Raw genomic sequence first — 18,894 nt, 5'->3', positions numbered from 1 at the left:
TTCGGTACTGCCTCTTGTTCTTTTTTTTGTGTTGAATTTTTACGTCTTGTCATTTTGTCCAGATAAGAGTAAATGAAGGGGCAAGTAAAATACTAAAAGGGTGGCAACAACCCCCAGGAAAATATGCTTTAACCAAATTAGAGGAGATCCAAAATCGTCGTGAGTGGGGAGAAAGGGGATAAAAAGAGGTTCAAAAAGGAAGAAAGAAAAAAAAAAAAAAAAAAAAAAAAAAAAAAAAAAAAAAAAAAAAGAAAAGAAAAGAAAAGAATTTTTTAAAAAAGAAAACACCTAAGAAAAATGTAAAAAAGAAAAAAAATATATATATTAGATAAACTAGTATAAAATCGTTAAAAAAGAAAAAGGTAACAGTTAAAAAAAAATTTTACCCGAAGGCGAGAAAAAAAAAAAAAAAATGAAAAAGAAAAAAATTAAATTAACTGCAAGACTAAAAAAAATCACAGGAAAAAAGCCATGAGTTCCGTGCTTGGCTTTCTCCTCCTCTGGAATTCTGCTGCTCTCCTTGGTATTGAAACCGCACTCCTTGGTAGGTGAACTTGGTCTTGGCTGGATTTCTTGTTGATCTTCTGGGGGAGGGGCCTGTTTTAGTGATTCTCAAGTGTCTTTGCCCCAGGCGGAATTACACCGCCCTTACCCGGGGCCGGGGTGAGTAATCCGCTCGGGTTTGCTTTCAGGAGCTTTTGTTCCCTGAGCGCTTTCCGTAGAGTTCCAGAGGACGGGAATACAAATGGCGGCCTCCTGGTCTCCGGCCCGGAGGAGCCGAGAGCCCAGGGCCGCACTCCTCAGTGCGTGCTCAGAGAACCGCGCCCAGTTACTCCCGTCTGCCTGACCTCCGGCCGCGCTCCGAGCTCACCGAGCCTGCGACCGGTTCAAGGTAACACGGAGCTGTGAGCTTACTGTCGGCTCTGTCTCTGTAGCCGGCTTTCCCGTTCCAATACCCGCAAGCTCTGCGACACTCAGACACCCCCGATCCTTCTGTGACCCTGCGGGACCTGAGGCCACGCTGACCCCGCGTGGGCTTCGCCCCGGTTTAGCCTCTGGAGCGATGTCCCTCAGCGGAACAGACTTTTAAAAGTCCTGATTTTGTGCGCGGTTGCTCCGCCGCTTGCCGGGAGCCGGCCCCTCCCCCCCGGGGTCTATCTTCCCGTCGCTTTGGATTCACTTCTCTGCCGGTCCTACCTTTCAGAAAGTGGTTGTTTTTCTGTTTCCAGAATTGCTGTTCTTCTTCTCTTCCATCTGCTGATGGATTTTCAGGTGTTTGCAATCTTTAGATAAGCTATCTAGCTGATCTCCGGCTAGCTGAAGCAGTCTCAGCTTGCTACTTCTCCGCCATGTAAGTAATATTTTCGATAGAGAATTTATTTTTCTTATTTTTTTAAAGATTTATTTATTTATATGACAGAGAGAGTGCATGAGAGGAGGAAGGGCAGAGAGAGAGAATCTTCAAACAAACTCCCCACTGAACACAAGACCTACTTGGAGTTTCAGTTCCACAACCCATGAGGTCATGACCTAGCCAAAAATAAGAGTTCAACTCTCAGGGTGCCTGGGTGGCTCAGTTGTTAAGCCTTTAGCTCAGGTCATTATTCCAGCATCCTGGAATCAAGCTCCGTGTCCTGCTCCTTGCTCAGCAGAAAGCCTGCTTCTCCCTCTTCTGGTTCCCTGGTGTTTTTTCTCTCTCTCTGTCAAATAAATAAATAAATAAAATCTTTAAAGAAAAAAAGAGTCAGACACTCAACTGATTGAGCCATCCAGGCACCCCCAACAGAGAATTTAAAGTAATGATTATAAGGATACTCATGAGAGTTGAGAAAGAGTGGAAGACAAGACTGAGACACAAAACAGAGATAAGGAATAACATAGCAAAGATAAATGGCTCAATAAGTGAAGTGAGAAAAAATGCTTGATGGAATGAACAGCAGGCGGGAAGAAGCAGAGGAACAAATTAATTACCTAGAAGACAGAGTAATGGAAAGTAATCAAGCTAAAAAAGGGGGGGGGCAAGATAAAAGAATTATACAAAAAGGGAATTTGGAAATTCAGTGACTCCACGAAATGTAATAAGATGCATATTATAGGATTTCCAAAAAGAAAAAGAGAGGAAAGAGAGCAGAAAATTGATTTGAAGAAATAATAGTTGAAGACATCCCTAAACTGGGGAATGAAACAGATAATCAGATCCAAGAGGCACAGAGAACCCCAACAAGATGAACAAAAACAGATCCACACCAAGACAATATAATTAAATTAGTGATAAAAAAATTTTTAAACAGCAAGACAAAAGAAAGCAGAAACATATAAGGGAATTCAAAGCCTCACAAGGTTAACAGGGGGTTTCTTTTCAACAAAAATGTTCCAAATCAGAAGGGGGTGGGTGGATATATTTTATCCTGAATGGGAAAATTCTGCAGCCAAGAGTAGTCTATCCAGCAAGGTCATCATTCAGCATAGAATAGAAGGAGAGATAAAGAGTATCCCAGACAAACAAAAACTAAAGGAGTTCATAAATACTAAACCAGCCTTGCAAGAAATATTAAAGGGGACTCTTTGCATGGAAAGGAAAGACCAGAAGTGTGTATAATGGTAGGAAACAAAAGCAGTAAAAATGAATATATTAAAAAATCAGTTAAGGAATTCACACAATAGAGGGATGTAAAATATAAAAACAAATACCTAAAATGTGGGGAGGAGAAGAGAAAATAATGAGCTTACTCAAATGACTAACAACTTAATATAGACCATTATATGCAGAACATGTTATGTACAGAGCTATTGGTAACCATAAATCACACCAATAAATATACAAAGAATAAGAAATCTAATATGACTAAATATATCACTAAAGAAACCCAACAAATCACAAGAGAAAGATGAAAGGATCAGAGAAGATCTTCACAAACAAACACAAAATAAGCAATAAAATGGCAATAAATTCACATCTATCAATAATTACTCTGAATATAAATGGACTAAATGCTTGAATCAAAAGATATAGACTAAGTGTAGACTCCCGTCAAAAGATATAAAATGTCAGAATGGACAAAAAAACAAGACCTCCACTCCGCCTACAAGACACTCTTTTTAGACCTAAAGACACTGCAGATTAAAAGTGAGGAGATGGTGAAACATTTATCACGCTAATGGTTGTCAAAAGAAAACTGGAGTAGCAATACATATATTGGAAAAAATAGACTTTAAAGCAAAGATTATAACAAAAGACAAAGAAGTACACTAATAATAATAAAGGGGACAATCTAACAAGAAGATATAATAACTGTAAATATTTGTGCATCCAACATGGAGCACACAAATATTAAACCAGTTAATAACAAACATAAAGAACTAATTGATACTAATACAACATTAGTAGGGAACATTAACACTCCATTTACATCAATGGACAGATCACCTAAGCAGAAAATCAAAAAGGAAACAATGGCTTTGAATGACACATTGGAAAAGATGGATTTAACAGATATATGCAGAACATTTCATTTTAAAACAGCAGAATATACAGTCTTTTCAAGTGCATATTCTCCAGAATAGATCACATATTGGATCACAAAACAAGCCTTAACCTATTCAAGAAGATCAAACTCATACCATGCATCTTTTTTGACAACAGCACTATGAAACTAGAAATCAACAAGAAGAAAAAATCTAGAAAGACCACAATACATGGAAGTTAAATAACTTGCTACTAAACAATGAATGGGTTAACTGGGAAATGAAAGAAATCAAAAGGTATATGGGAACAAATGAAAATGAAAATGTAATAGTCCAAAACCAGCTACAGCAAAAGTGCTTTTAAGAGGGAAGATTATAGCAACACAGACATACCTCAAGAAGGAAGAAAAATCTCAAAGAACCTAACCTTACACATAAAGGAGCTGGGGACGGAAAAAAAAAAAAAAAAAACAGCATACAAATCCTAAAATCAACACAAGGGAAAGAATAAAGATAAGAGCAGAAATAAATGATATAGAAAGTAAAAGACCCAATACAACAGAGCAATGAAACCTGGAGTTGGTTCTTTGAAAAAATTAACAAAATTGATAAACCCCCAGGCAGACTTATCAAAAAGGGAAGAGGAAGGAACCAAATAAATAAATTCACAAATGAGAGAGGACAAATAAAAACTAACACCACAGAAATACAAACAATTATAGGAAAATATTATGAAAAATGTATGTCAATAAATTGGACGACCTGGAAGAAATGAATAAATTCCTAGAGACATATAAATTACCAAAACCAAAACAAGAAAAAATAGAAAACTTGAATAGACTGATAACCAGCAAAGAAATTGAATCAGTAACCAAACAACTCCCAAAAAACAAAATTCCAGAACCAGATGATTTTGCAGTTGTGTTCTACCAAACATTGAAACTCTTCTAAAACTATTCCAAAAATTTAAAAAGGAAGAAAAACTTCCAAATTCATTCTATAAGGCCAATATTACTCTGATACCTCAAAACCAAAGACACCACAAAAAAAGAGAGCTACAGGTTGATATATCTGATGAACATCGATACAAAAATCTTCAACAAAATAGTAGCAAATCAAATTCGACAACACATTAAAAAAAAAATTCACCCTGATCAAGGGAATTTATTCTTGGGCTGCAAGCATGGTTTAATATTTTCAAATGAATCAATGTGATACATCACAACAATAACAAAGGATAACAAACATACAATCATTTCAATAGATGGAGAAAAAGGATTTGACAAAGTAAGTCCATTCATGATAAAAAAAAAAATAAAACCCTCAAGAAAGTAGGTATAGATGGAACATACCTCCATGTAACAAGGCCTTATATGAAAAACCCATGGCTAACATAATCTTCAATGGGGAAAAACTGGGAGTTTTTCCTCTATGGGAACAAGACAACAATTTTCACTCTCATCACTTTTATTTTATACATAGTACTAAATAGAGCAATCAGACAACAAAAAGAAAAGACATCTACATTGATAAGAAGTTTCAGTATTTGCTGGTGACATGATATTGTACATAGAAAACCTAAAAGACTATACCAAAACAGTGCTAGAACTGATACACAAATTCAGTAAGCTCACAGAATACAAAATCAATGTAAAAAGATCTGTTGCATTTCTATACACTAACAATGAAACAGCAGAAAGAGTAATTAAGAAAACAATCCCATTTACAATTGCACCAAAAGCAATAGATATCTAGGAATAAACCCAACCAAAAAAGGTGAGAGACCTATACTCTGAAAACTATGAACCTCTAAGTAAAGAAATTGAAAATGGCACAAAGAAATGAGAAGACATTCCATGATCATGGAATGCAAGAACAAATATTGTCAAAGTATCTATACTGCCCAAAGCAGTCTACACATTTAATGCAATCCCTACCAGAATACCAACAGCAGTTTCACAGAACTAAAACAAGCAATTCTAAAACTTTTATGGAACTACAAAAGACCCCAAATAGCTGAAACAATCTTGAAGAAGAAAAGCAAAGCTGGAGGCATCACAATTTCAGATTTTAAATTATATTACAAAGCTGTAGTAATCAAAATGGTATGGTCCCAGGACAAAAACAGACACATATATCAGTAGAACAGAACAGAAAACCCAGAAATGAACCCACAACTATAGGGTCAGTTAATATTTGAGAAAGCAGGAAAGAATATCTAACGGGGAAAACAAAAGACAGTCTCTTCAACAAATTCTGTTGGGAAAACTGGACAACAGAAAAAAAATGAAACTGGACTACTGTCTTACACCATAAGGGAAAACAAATTCAAAATGGATTACAAACCTAAATGTGAGACATGAAACCATAAAAATCCTAGAACAAAACATAGGCAGTAACCACTTGTACATCAACCATAGTTGAATGTCAGTCTTGCTGGATCATGTATTCTTGGCTGCATGTTCTTCTCATTTAGTGCCCTGAATATATCTTGCCAGCCCTTTCTGGCTTGCCAGGTCTCTGTGTCTGACATTATTCTGATGGGCTTTCCTCTGTAAGAAAGTAGGCTCTTTGTCCTAGCGGCTTTCAAGAGATTATATCTACAATTATGATTCCTCAATTTGACTACGAGCTGCCTTGATGTTTTTTTTTTTTTTTTTGGAATCTTTAATCTTGGGTGGAAAATTTTCAGCTTCTAGTACATGAACACTGGTTCTATTTGTGAGATTGGGAAAATTTTCATGAAGAACTTGTTCCACTATATCTTCTAGACTTCTTTCTTTCTCCTCCCCCTCAGGGATTCCAATAATTCTGACGTTGGAATGTTTCATGGCATCATTTGCTTCCCTGATTCTGTTTTTGTGGCTTCTAAGCTGTTTGTTCCAGGCTTCCTCCTGATCCTTTCTCTCTATTTGTTTGTCCTCCAGATCACTAATTCTATCTTCTGTCTCAGTTACCCTAGCTTTTAGAGAATTTAGATTAGATTGGAACTCATTGAGAGCATTGTGAACCTCATCCCTGGTAGCTTTCAGCTCTGCCCTAACATTGTGAACATCATCCCTGGTCGCTTTCAGTTCTGTCCTAATCTATTCTGTTTGGTCATCATGGCTTTCTTCAACCTAGCCATTGCCTGGATAATTGTTAGCCTGAATTCCCTTTCCGACATATTGTCTATGTTGATAGCCATTAGCTCTGTTGCAGAAGGCCCATCCTCTGTATTTTTCTTCTGTTGGGCACTCCTCCTCCTAGTCATTTTGGTGAGAGATGACTGAATGGATGTAGCTGGATGTATCAACCGTGGTGCAGTCAAGGTGCACCCTGGAATGCTTCTGAGCAATCAGGTTTCCCCACTTAAATGAGAGGAAAAAAAAAAAAAAGAAAGAGAGAGAGAGAGAGAGAGGGAAAAAAGTGAAGATAAAAGAGAAGGTTCAGCCCACATGGATCCCAAGGTAAGACTGATGAAGTATACAAACAAAAACAAAAACAAAAAAGACATAAAAGTATATAACAAGAGAAAAAAAATATATATATATGCAAATAAAGAAAGAACCTCATCAAAAAGAACCCCAAGTATAAGATTTATATACTATCAGGACAAACACAAAAACACTGGTGGAAGAAAAAGATGGGAGAGTGGTTATAAATTCTCAGTGTGGGCGATGAAGGATGTATCTTGATATCTTTTTTAAAGGACTTAACTTTCCTAGATAAAGGGGGATTAAAAATTGGTTTACCTATGGGGTAGCATTGATTGGGGAAAGGGGAATACCTTGAAGTTTAACTCTATATGAATATTAGAAAATAAAAATAAAAAAGGAATAAACTAAACTAAACTAAAATTTAGAAAAAAAAATAAAAAATAGAAATGCAAAAGAAAAACACAGGTGTATGTATCAAAAAGTTCAGCTTAGAAGGTTATTACGGAATTTGATGTACTGGACATCTCACTGTGATGGTAAATAGGTTAAAAAATTATCTGTATAAAAAAATGAACCAGAATAGTGGGAACAAGTTAAAAATAAAAGTTGTCCTATGAAGTAGTGGTGGTTGTTCTCTTGTAGTCTTTTTTTTTTCTCTTTTTCTTTCCTGGTTGGTTTTCTGGGGGAGGGGCCTGCCACGTGGGTTTTCAGTCAATGATGTTCCCTGAGTTAAGTCCTCCTACCCCCCTCAAGGGGGTGGGCTCTGAGTAAACCAGTTTTCTTCACGCTTTGTTCTCTGGAGGTTTTTATGTTTGTTCACTTTTTTTTTTTCCTCTTGCCTTGACCGTTTTTGATGGTTTTTATAGGTTTAGAGGAAAGCAAACTGCACCCTGACCTCCCTCTCAGAGAGAAGCCTCAGCCTGGTCCCCTGTGGGTGCTGCAGAGCCTATATAAATTCCCCCTTGGCCGCTGGCAGAGCAGGTTCTGAGTGGCGGTCCCTGGGGATGCAGGATCTTCTGTTTGTACCCAAAACCACAGCAGTGGCATTTGTCTGGGCAGCTCCAGACTGCCAGAGAGGTTCCAAGCAGCGAGCACACACAGATTTTCCCACTGGCCCCGGCTGGGAGTGCATGGTCTTTCTGGGTTAAGAGCGGCAGGCTTGCACATACCTCTCTCAGGGGAGGATGTTGATAGTGCGCGCATGTGTCTCAGGCTCTGGTAGCAGGGAACAGGTCTGAGATCACCAGGCTGGGCCTTTGCGCACCTCTCTCAGGGGAGGGTTTGGGGCCCGCAATCCTCTCAGGCTCTGAAACAATGGCACGGGTCTAAGAGAGCGGGGCTGGGCCTTCGTGGACCTCTCTCAGGGCAGGGTGAGGGGCACGTGTGTTTCAGGCTCTATAGCACAGCTCGGCATTCTGCCATCTGGCTAGGCTCCCAGCCCCTCACAGGAGCCAGACCACATGCGTTCTCGGGCATGCTGGCAGCTCAGGGACCAAGACCTGATTTCTGCGCCACAATCTCTCTGGCTCAGCTCCAGGGGAGGCTGTCCTGGGTCTGGGGACTTAAGCCTCTGTCCCTAGCCGCCCCGATTCCCATGGTTTCCCCCACCACAATCCTTTGCTCTTTCTGAGTACTTTCAACCAGTCTCCAAGTTAATGCTGGTCCCCATTGCAGGGCACTCTCGTATTAGGGATATTACTTTCCAATCAGTCACCTCTGGTGGCTCCCTCCCCCTTTTGTTTATCTTCCGATATCAGTCTGACGTTCCCACACCACTTTACCTGTCCACTGGCGTCTTCTCCCCCTGTAGAGATCCAGATGTGTATAATTCTAATCTCAGGCTGATTTCATGGGTGATTAGAATTCTTTGGTAGGTAATCAGCTCACTTTAGGGTACAGGTTGTAACGGCGCCTCCTCCTATTTCCCCGGCCATCTTGTCTCCCTTCCGTCTTTCTGCTGTTCTAAATAGAGTATCATGTCATCTGCAAATACTGAAAGTTTGACTTCTTCCTTGATTATCTGGATGCCTTCTATTTCTTTTTGTTTTCTGGTAGCTGTGGCTAGGACTTCCACTACTATGTTCAATAATAGCAGTATGCAAAAGGATGAAACAGGACCACTTTCTTACATCATACACAAAAATAAATTCAAAATGGATGAAAGACCTAAAAGTGAGACAGGAAACTCAAAATCCTAGAGAACACAAGCCGTAACCTCTTCGACATTGGCCAAAGCAACTTCTTCCCAGATATGTCTCTCAATGCAAGGGAAACAGAACCAAAAACAAACTATTGGGACTTCATCAAATAAACAGCTTCTGCACAGCAAAGGAAATAATCGACAAAACTAAAAGGCAACTTACAGAATGGGAGAAGATACTTGGAAATGATGTATCTGATAAAGGGTTAGTAGGCAAAATATACAAACAACTTATAAAACCAAACACCCAAAAAAACCAAATAATTCAATTAAAAAATGGTCAGAAGACAGGAATAAACGTTTTTTCAAAGAAGACATAGAGAGGGCCAATAGCCACATGAAAAGGTCTTCAACATCACTCAACAACAAGTCAATACAAATCAAAACTACAAAGAGTTATCACCTCACACTTGTCAGAATCGCTAAAATTAACAGCATGGGAAATAACAGGTGTTGGCAAAGATGTGGAGAAAGGGGAACCCATTTACAGTGTTGGCAGGAATTCAAACACAGTGTAGTCTCTCTGGAAAACAGTATGGAGTTTCCTCAAAAAGTTAAAAATAGGACTACCCTATGATCCACAAATAGCACTACTAGGTATTTACACAAATAACAGAAAAATACAAATTGGAAGTGATACAAGCACCTGAATGTTTATAGCAGCATTATCAACAATAGCCAAATTGTGGAAAGAACCCAAATGTTCATCAACTGGTGAAGAGATAAAGAAGTGGAATATATAAAAGAATTAAATCATGTCATTTGCAAAAATGTCGGTTGAGCTAGAAAATATTATACTAAGTGAAATGAGAAAAAGACAAATACCATATGATTTCACTCATTATGGAATTTAAGAGAAGAAACAATCATAGTGGAAAAAAGACTCTTAACTATAAAGAACAAACTGATGGTTACCAGAGGGGAGGTTAGAGGTTAGAGGGGGGTTGAATTAAATAGGTGATGGGGATTATGGAGGGTACTTGTGATGTATATAAGTGTTGAATCACTAAATTATACAACTTAAACTAATATTAAACTGTATGTTAACTAACTGGAATTTAAATAAAAACTTAAAAAATAAATCAAAGATAAAATTCATTCTTGTTTATTGCTAAGTAGTAGTATATTGTATAGATAAAATAGTGTGTTTATCCACTCACCTCTTGATGGACATTAGGAATATTTCAAGACTGGGGCTATTATAAATGTACTGCTGTGGACATTTCCTGTTTTTTTCTCTTGGAATGTCTGGGTCGTGTGGTAGCTGTATGTTTAACTTTTTAAGAAACTGCCAGATAGCTTTTCAAGGTGGCAGTACTCTGTTACATTCCCACCATTGGTGTAGAAGTATTCCAGTTTCCCTACACATCTGCTCACACTTGTATAGTCAACCTCTTTTATTTTCACCATTTTTATATGTGCACAATAGTGTCTCATTTCACAGTCCACTGACCATATGAGCAACACCCTGCAGGCTGCAGAACCATGGTCACAGGATAAATGACAGTCTTGCCTTTGCTCCTCAGGAAGAAAGCTAGGACAATGCAATAAACGCTACTGAAAAGTCTGATGAGCCATTTGATGCCTACCTTCTAACACACAAAATAAATTCCAAATGGATTAGACCTATGCTTTTAAAATATCTCAGTTAAAAAGTATGATTGTTTGCTCCATAGCAAAAATTCCCAAATACATGAAAAGAACATAAGTATTCAAATGTATGTGTTCCAATCCATACTGAATTTTCCATCTGCATACCCAAACCTTCTTTTCCTTCTTTTGTCTGGCTCTATGGAATGCCCTTGACTCCAATCACACAGACAGCTGACTACCTGTGGAAATATTGATCTGTTTCACATATCAGCAACTTTGTGCTGGGAAGGTGCCTACCCCTATTATTCACCTAGCGAATTCCTATTCATTCTGCAACACTCATTGTGAATAAATTCCACATCCCTGCTGGTAACTGCCACCTGCACATTTGCCTCTCCCGTCTGCACATTCTTATAGCACTTCTTCTTATTACTTGAAATGCACTGTTTTCATGTTGATTTTTTGCAATTGTCAGTCCTCCTAGGGTGAAGACCTTGCATTTTGGGGAAACTATTGTTTCAGTACCCAACAATGTGCACTGAGTGAAAAGAGTAAAATATACATGATATTGTAATAGGTAGTTATCCAATGCCTTCTAGTGGAGCTCACTCCCTAGTACTATTCCTTTTACTAGAAGCATAGCACTAGAGTTTCTAGATGGAGCATCATTTTTGCATCTGGTTATACCACTCAGTTTGTCTCCTTAAATCCAAGCTCAAAGCCTGTGGCTTTGAGTTACCTGTGTAACTCAAAGCCAGTCTAGGCAAGTCTAGGCATGGGCTAGTTTCTGTCTGTTTCGTCACCCTGATGGTTTTAGTTTCATGTGGATGTAGTTGGTCTGCAGCCTCATTTCAGGAAACCTGGACATTTCACTTGGATTTCTTCTACTCTAACATCAGTTTTCCTGCTATTTCTTTGTTTACAGTGGAAACCCTCAGGGCAAAATTAGTTCTGAGATTTTAGCTTACCTTCCATGTTCTTGTCTTTTTTCAAGGTGTGGTCTGATGATTATTCATTCTCTTGATAGCTCTTGGATGCTTTTAAGATGGTATATTTTAACACCATTCAAATATTTTAGTTTTTCTCAGAGCAAAGGTTGGTCTGAATTATAGTCTGTCATTACTGGAACCATTTATTTCTTTCACAGTTGGGAAAAAAATAAAAAGAAACATTCAAGCTTATTTGGGCTATCAGTGTCAGTTTTAACTTATGGATACTGAACCAAAAAAAAAAAAATCACATTAGCATTTTCCCCTTTGCAAATAAAATATTCTTTGCAATAGCAGAAGCCTAAGCACCTTGAGAGATAAAGCTTCTTATGTGTCTTGGAACATTTGAAAAGCGGTTATAGGTTAATGGACCATGATTTGTAGGGAAGTATTGCAGATCTTTTTATTTATTTTTTATTTTTTTAAAGATTTTATTTATTTGACAGAGAGAGATCACAAGCAGGCAGAGAGGCAAGCAGAGAGAGAGAGAGGAGGAAGCAGGCTCCCCGCTGAGCAGAGAGCCGGTATGGGACTTGACCCCAGAACCCTGAGATCATGACCTGAGCTGAAGGCAGAGGCTTAACCCACTGAGCCACCCAGGCACCCTGCAGATCTTTTTAAAGTCACCCTTCCAAAACACTTAAATCTCATTATCCTAAATTGAGGGAGAGACTGCAGAAGCAGTTTAGACTCCCAGTGTCTGGCTATCATCTCTCTTATAGAGATGTGATGTGTCAGAAAACAGTGAGAAATTATCTGATTCATGAAAGAAAGAACAAATTAATGAACAAACCAAAGGTCTCTAAGCCTGAGCTTGATAAGGTGCCTAGTGCTACATTTCCAGAATTGTGGCCTCTCTGGCCACTGAGATAACATCAAAGACAATTTAAATCAGACTAGAATGCAATTATCATTTACCTAACCGTGTGCCTCATTTTCTACATTAAAGCCCTCTATGGGAGATGCTAGATTTAAGTAATCAGACAGAAAACCTCTGCAGAAAAGCTTTTGGCCAGTTCATTTATGGGGGAGAGGCATGAGTCCCACAGTGTAGACAAGGTGCTTTCCAGAAGACCTGAAAGTTGTGGTCAGAAGTAGTTACTCAGTAGGGGAAGAAGCACAATGAGAAGAGAACTACCATTATGCCTTGAATGGTTCCTCTGTACCATCTATCCCTACTTGCTCTCTCAGCACCTTGGGTCCAGGCAGCAGACAAGCTGCCTCACATTCTGGACTTGAACTTCCATGCTATGATGGGTAGCAAGATCGAATGGGAACATGGGCAGCCAGGGATCCAGAATAGTGGGCGCACTAAGGCAAAAGCATGCCTAATTTTGTTGAAAAGATGCAGGGACCCATCTGGCTATCTGTTGATGATTCCATATGACAGAAGGGGTGGTGTTCAGCAACTCCTCTGCATGAGATCAGCAGTTGTCTACATGGAGGACAATAGAATATAAATTAAAACAGCAGAAGAAGGCAATATTGGTGTTTGTTATCTAATCTTGCCTCAGGAGGAAAATTTTCTCCATGTGGGGTGATTTCTGTTGCAGACCCCCTTTGGCTGGAAGATTCCTGCTGTCAGTCATGAACCCATGCTTTGGCAGGATGCTATTTGGAGGAATAGTTCCAAGAAGCATTTCTAGGATCTCTGTCTGGAGAATGTCCCAGAATTCCAGATTTTCAGATGAGGTCCTGAGCTCAGGGATCCCTGTGTCTCTGGGTAGATTTAGTTTCCAGAGCGAATAATTTGTGTATTATTGGCAGATACAGGCCATTGGCTTTTCCTATGCTGTCCTTCAGCTTCAGGGTCTCCCCCAGACACTGGGAGCATTGGCTGATTGTGCCCTACCTTCCTGCTTCCTTATTCAACTACAACTTTCAAATCATCTACTGGCATCAGGTCTCTACAGTTACCCATTTACTCATTAGCTACTGGTTCTCTCCTCCATTTCTCCTCCTCCCCTCTCCCTTCTTCTTCTTCTTCTTCTTCCTTCCCTCCTCCAGTTTTCTCCTTAAAAATCACTTTATCACCAATGTCAAAGGTCAACCTCTCCTAAGACTTCTGGTCTGACTTTTGGAAGTCATAAAAACTGAAAAAACAATTGGAAAAATAAGAAAACTGTAAAAAAAAAAAAAAAGGCAAGGCCAGTTTCTGACATGTTTTGATTTTAAAAACATGGCCAGTGCAGCATACAGACCTACATTCTACTTCATCAAATCCAGCCTGAGTCTGCATACCTAAGCCAGTGTCTAAAATTTGCCTTCTTTCTTCCTATTAATAAAATCTCTCTGGAATTTGTACCTTGTTGAAAGCCGTACCTTGCATCTTTGGTTAATGCTTTTGTCATCCGTTATACTAGTTCTTATAATTCTCTGTCCATTTGCCTGGACTATTCTCTGCAGATTAGCCCACTTTGGAAGTGTTTATATGAGTCCTAAAGAGGATTATGCATAGGTTCACTGAGATGATGGTCTTGGAAACTGAGAACAAGTTTCTGCTTCATAGGTTCTGTTTACTTGAAGATAAAGGTGAAGAAAAAGACCTTAACTGAAAGTGCAAATTGACATTGAGATTTCTTTATTATTATGTCCAGAAGTTTTACCATACTTTATAGTTACCATACATAAATGTTATGATTATCCTAAACAAACAAATAAACCCCAAAATAGAATTACCTTATGACCCAGCAATTCTACATTTGAGTGGAAGAATTGAAAGCAGGACTCAAACAGATATTTGTACACCATATTCATAGCAGCATTATTTGCAATAGCTGACAGTGGAAACAATGCAAATGTCCATCCACAGATGAATTAAATAATAAAATATGGAATGTACATACATGGAATAGTATTCAGCCTTGAAAAAAAGAAGGGAATTCTGGGTATGCCTGGGTGGTGTAGTAGGTTAAAGGCTTTAGCCTCTGCCTTTGGCTCAGGTCATGATCCCAGCATCCTGGGATTGAGCCCTGCATCGGGCTCTCTGCTCAACAGGGAGCCTGCTTCCTCCTCTCTCTCTCTCTGCCTGCCTCTCTGCCTACTTGTGATCATTGTCTGTCAAATAAATAAATAAATAAAGGAATTCTGATACATGCTGAATGTGGATGAACCTTGAGAACATTAGGCTGAGTGAAAAAGCAAAACACAAAAATATAAATATCATATAATTCCATTTGTATAAGATACAAATCTTTCAGTTTCAGAGGAACTGAAATCATAGAAACAGAAAGTAGAATGGTGATTGCTGAGGATTGAGGGGAGGAGGGAATGGGGAGTTGTTCAATGGATACAGAGTTTCAATTTTGCAAGGTGAAAAGAGTTCTGAAGATATATGGTTGTGATGGAGCACAACAATGTGAATACATTTAATTTCGTTCAACTCTACATTTAAAAATGGTTACAGTTATAAATTCTATGTTATGTATATCATACCACAATAAAAGTTATGATTAATTTGGAGTCATACGTATTAAACCCTGCTTTACCTACAGTACAAGATTTCACTCTGGAATGGAAAGGGATATATATGGAAGGAAATTTTGAGGGGCTGCTTGCAATCACTCTGTATTACATTTGTCCATATTCTTGCATTTATATACAAGCATGAAGCATATCTGTGTCATTTTGAAGAGGCATTGTATTGTTTTGCTGTTGTTATAAACCAGTTCAATATGCCATTCCTGAAATACCCTTGTATTTATTTATTTTATTTATTTTCTTTTTTTTAAATTTTTTTTTATTTCTTTTCAGCGTAACAGTATTCATTGTTTTTGCACCACACTCAGTGCTCCATGCAATATGTGCCCTCCCCAATACCCACCACTTGGTTCCCCCAACCTCCCACCCCCCGCCCCTTCAAAATCCTCAGGTTGTTTTTCAGAGTCCATAATTTGGAGGAAATTAATTTTCAGGTGTCTGTAGTTTTTATTACAACACCACAAGGGTGAGGTTTGTACTGACTTTGATTTTGCTTCTTCAAGTAACCTCAGAAGGTATCAATGTGGAAAGAAAGTAAAAGGGAGAGATCTTTGAAAACTCTTTTGTCCAGGATTTATTGTTAAAGAAAACTCAAGGAACCCAACTGCTAAACTGAAGATCCTGGGTTATTCTGGTCCAAAATCAACCTTTGAATCCAGCATGATTAACTGTGTGGACATTAATAAGTTGCTTAGTGAAGTAACTTATACTGTTAACACCCAAAATGGAGGAATAAGGAAAAAAAAAAAAAACAGTGGAGTTGCAACATAGTATTCCTGTAGCTATTAAACCAAATTCGGTATAGTTTGAAAGCTTGGGAAATACTTGTGTCAAGTTAAAGTGTTCCTGATGGGAATATTTACATTAAATCTAACTGAAACTTTTATTTTAATTTCTAGTTTTCAGGAAATACACAGGGGACAGGACCAAGTCAAATGATGTCGTGTGTCACAAATGAGATCACATTACAATTCCAGAATGTGGGCATTTGATGAGGCAATTGTCCTGGTCTCTTCAAATGTCATAACTGAACGTGACTAAGAAGATGTAACAACCAAATGCAATGCATATATCTTCATTGTATCCATGTTTTAAAAAATTAAGCTATAAAAAACATTTTGGGGAAAAAGTTCCTACCGCCTTCAATATAGTACATCATTTACTGTCTGTCTTCTCCCCATAAGAAATAGATTCTTGAAGGCAGGTATTTTACTTCTTATTGTTGTTCTTTTTTTTTTTTTAAGATTTTATTTATTTATTTGACAGAGATCACAAGTAGGCAGAGAGGCTGGCAGAGAGAGGGGAAGGGAAGCAGGCTCCCTGCTGAGCAGAGAGCCTTATGTGGAGCTCAATCCCAGGACCCTGGGATCACGGCCTGAGCCAAAAGCAGAGGCTTTAACCCACTGAGCCACCCAGGGTGGCTTGTTGTTGCTCTTTACTGGTATCCTGGATAGGTATCCAGAATAGTGCCTAAATCATAATAGGTGCTTAAATAGTTCATGAATGAATGGATGGACATGTCTTAGTCTGTTTGGGCTGCCATAACAAAATGTCACAGAGCAGAAACTTATTTCTCACTGTTCTGGAGGATGAACGCCCAAGATCAGAGCATGGAATCAACATCCAAGCTGTGCACACCCAGGAGATCAAGACCATCAACATCAAATTTGCCTCCTTCATCAACAAAATGAGGCACCTGGAGTAGCAGAATAAAATTCTGGAGACCAAGTGGAGCCTTCTACAGCATCAGAAAACTACTCAGAGCAACAACGACATGTTCAAGAGCTACATCAACAACCTCTGGTGGCAACTGGACACCCTGGGCCCAGAGAAGCTGGAGGTAGAGCTTGGCAACATGCAGGGGCTGGTGGAGGACTTCAAGAATAAATAGGAGGAGATCAAAGAGCCTGCAGACACTGAGAATGATTTTGTCCTCATAAAGAAGGGTGTGGATGAAGCTTACATGAACAAGGTAGAACTAGTCTCCCACCTGGATGGGCTGACTGACGAGATCAGCTTCTTAAGGCAGCTGTATGAAGAGGAGATCGTGAGCTACAGTCCTAGATCTCCAACACATCAGTGGTGCTATCCATGGACAAGACCTGCTCCCTGGACATAGATGGTATGATCGCTGAAGCCAATGCCCAATATGAAGACATTGCCAACCATACCCGGGGTGCAGCCAAGACCATGTACCAGATCAAGTAGGAGGAGCTGCAGACACTGGCTGGGAAACACAGGGATGACCTCAGTAGAGATGAAGATTTCCAAGATGAACCAGAGAAGCAGCTGACACCAGGCTGAGATTGAGGCCCTCAGAAACCAGAGGGCCAGCCTAGAGGCTGCCATTGCTGATGCCAAGCACCATGAGGAGTTGGCCATTAAGGATGCCAGTGCTAAGGTGGCTGAGCTGGAGGCTGCCCTGCAGTGAGCCAAGCAGGACATGGCCCAGCACCTGTGTGAATACCAGGAACTCGTGAACGTCAAGCTGGTTCTGGAAATTGTGATTGCCACCTACCACAAGCTGCTGGGAGGTGAGGAGAGCTGGCTGGAGTCTGGGATGCAGAACATGAGTATCCATACTAAGACCATCAGCGTCTTCCCAGGTGGGCTGAGCTGGGCCCCTCAGGGGCTCACAAACCCTGGCCTCAACTATGGCCTGTGCACCTCCAAGTCTAGCTTTGGCCCTGCTGGTTCCTTCAGCCATAGCAGCTCCTCCAAGGCTATGGTGGTGAAGAACATCGAGACCTGTGATACGAAGCTGGTGTTCCAGTCATCTGTTGTCCTGTACAAGTGAACAACCACCGTGGTCCCTCCCAGCCTCCCTGCTCTTATGGCTGCTATAGAGCTTTGGGGGAAGGAGCTGTGCAGGGGAATGTTTCAAACAGGAGATCCACCTAAGACTCAGTCCCAGTCCTCAGCCTACCCCTGGGGGGAGTCTATTGCCCTGGGTACCCTTCTTGTCTATGGCCCAACTAAAAGCCAATTTGAGTGTTTTTTCCCAAATAAAGCCTCAGTTAATTCTGCCAATCCCACCCCCTCCTCCAGCAAAAAAAAAAAAAAAAAAAAAAAAATCCCTCATTCAGGCATGCCCTATTCATGGGGCCCTGATGGAAATGCAATTTTTTACTGGCTCAGAGATAGGATCTAATAGGGCCTGGCACCATGGATAGAGAGGATTACTGACAAAGGTGGACAAAGGATTGTTCTCTTCACAGGATCTCCACTAGCTAGCAGTGGGTTCCTCTTAATCTGCATTAACAATGTGGTTATAGTCCTTGAAAATTCTGGACTGTGAAGTGTTTCAGAAAGGCAGGCTTTTCCTGCACTTTCCATCTAACCGTCATAGGGAACAAGAATGCCCATGCTTCCCACAGCTTTCCTCTTTTCTACAAGTTGCTTGCCAGTTGTTCCTGTTTGTCCCTCATTTCTTCACATGGATACTATAAAACAACCTTCTACTGAGTTTGGGTGCCTGGCTGTTTCCTTTCCTTATTCTGTCCAGTTTGGAAGACTGGAAAAATGGTTGAGATCAGAACTGGTCTTCCTGCCCTGAGGGTGGAGCTCAAAGTGGGGAAGGAGCACCTGCTGGGCAGCTGGAGAGGCCAGAACACTTAAGGATACTCTTCTATAAAGGCAGCAGAACCCCTCCTGCCCACTTCAAATGCAAGCACCTCACAAATACCATCTCTTCAGAGATGGTGGCCCAGTGGGTATCAGACTCCCACCACTCAACACAAAGAAGTAA

At 39.8% G+C, this 18,894-nt stretch overlaps 1 pseudogene; it reads left to right on the top strand.

The window, feature by feature from the left end:
- Nucleotides 1-6,902: 6,902 nt before the first annotated feature.
- LOC101677589 lies at nucleotides 6,903-17,943 on the top strand (annotated as a pseudogene).
- The last annotated feature ends 951 nt before the right edge of the window (nucleotides 17,944-18,894 follow it).

The sequence above is a fragment of the Mustela putorius genome, unplaced genomic scaffold, assembly GCF_011764305.1.
Source record: "Mustela putorius furo isolate JIRA1106 unplaced genomic scaffold, ASM1176430v1.1 tig00003972_pilon_pilon_pilon, whole genome shotgun sequence".
Classification (NCBI taxonomy): domain Eukaryota; kingdom Metazoa; phylum Chordata; class Mammalia; order Carnivora; family Mustelidae; genus Mustela; species Mustela putorius.
Note: the sequence above shows the minus strand (reverse complement) of the source record. Positions and strands in the feature narration are given on the sequence as shown.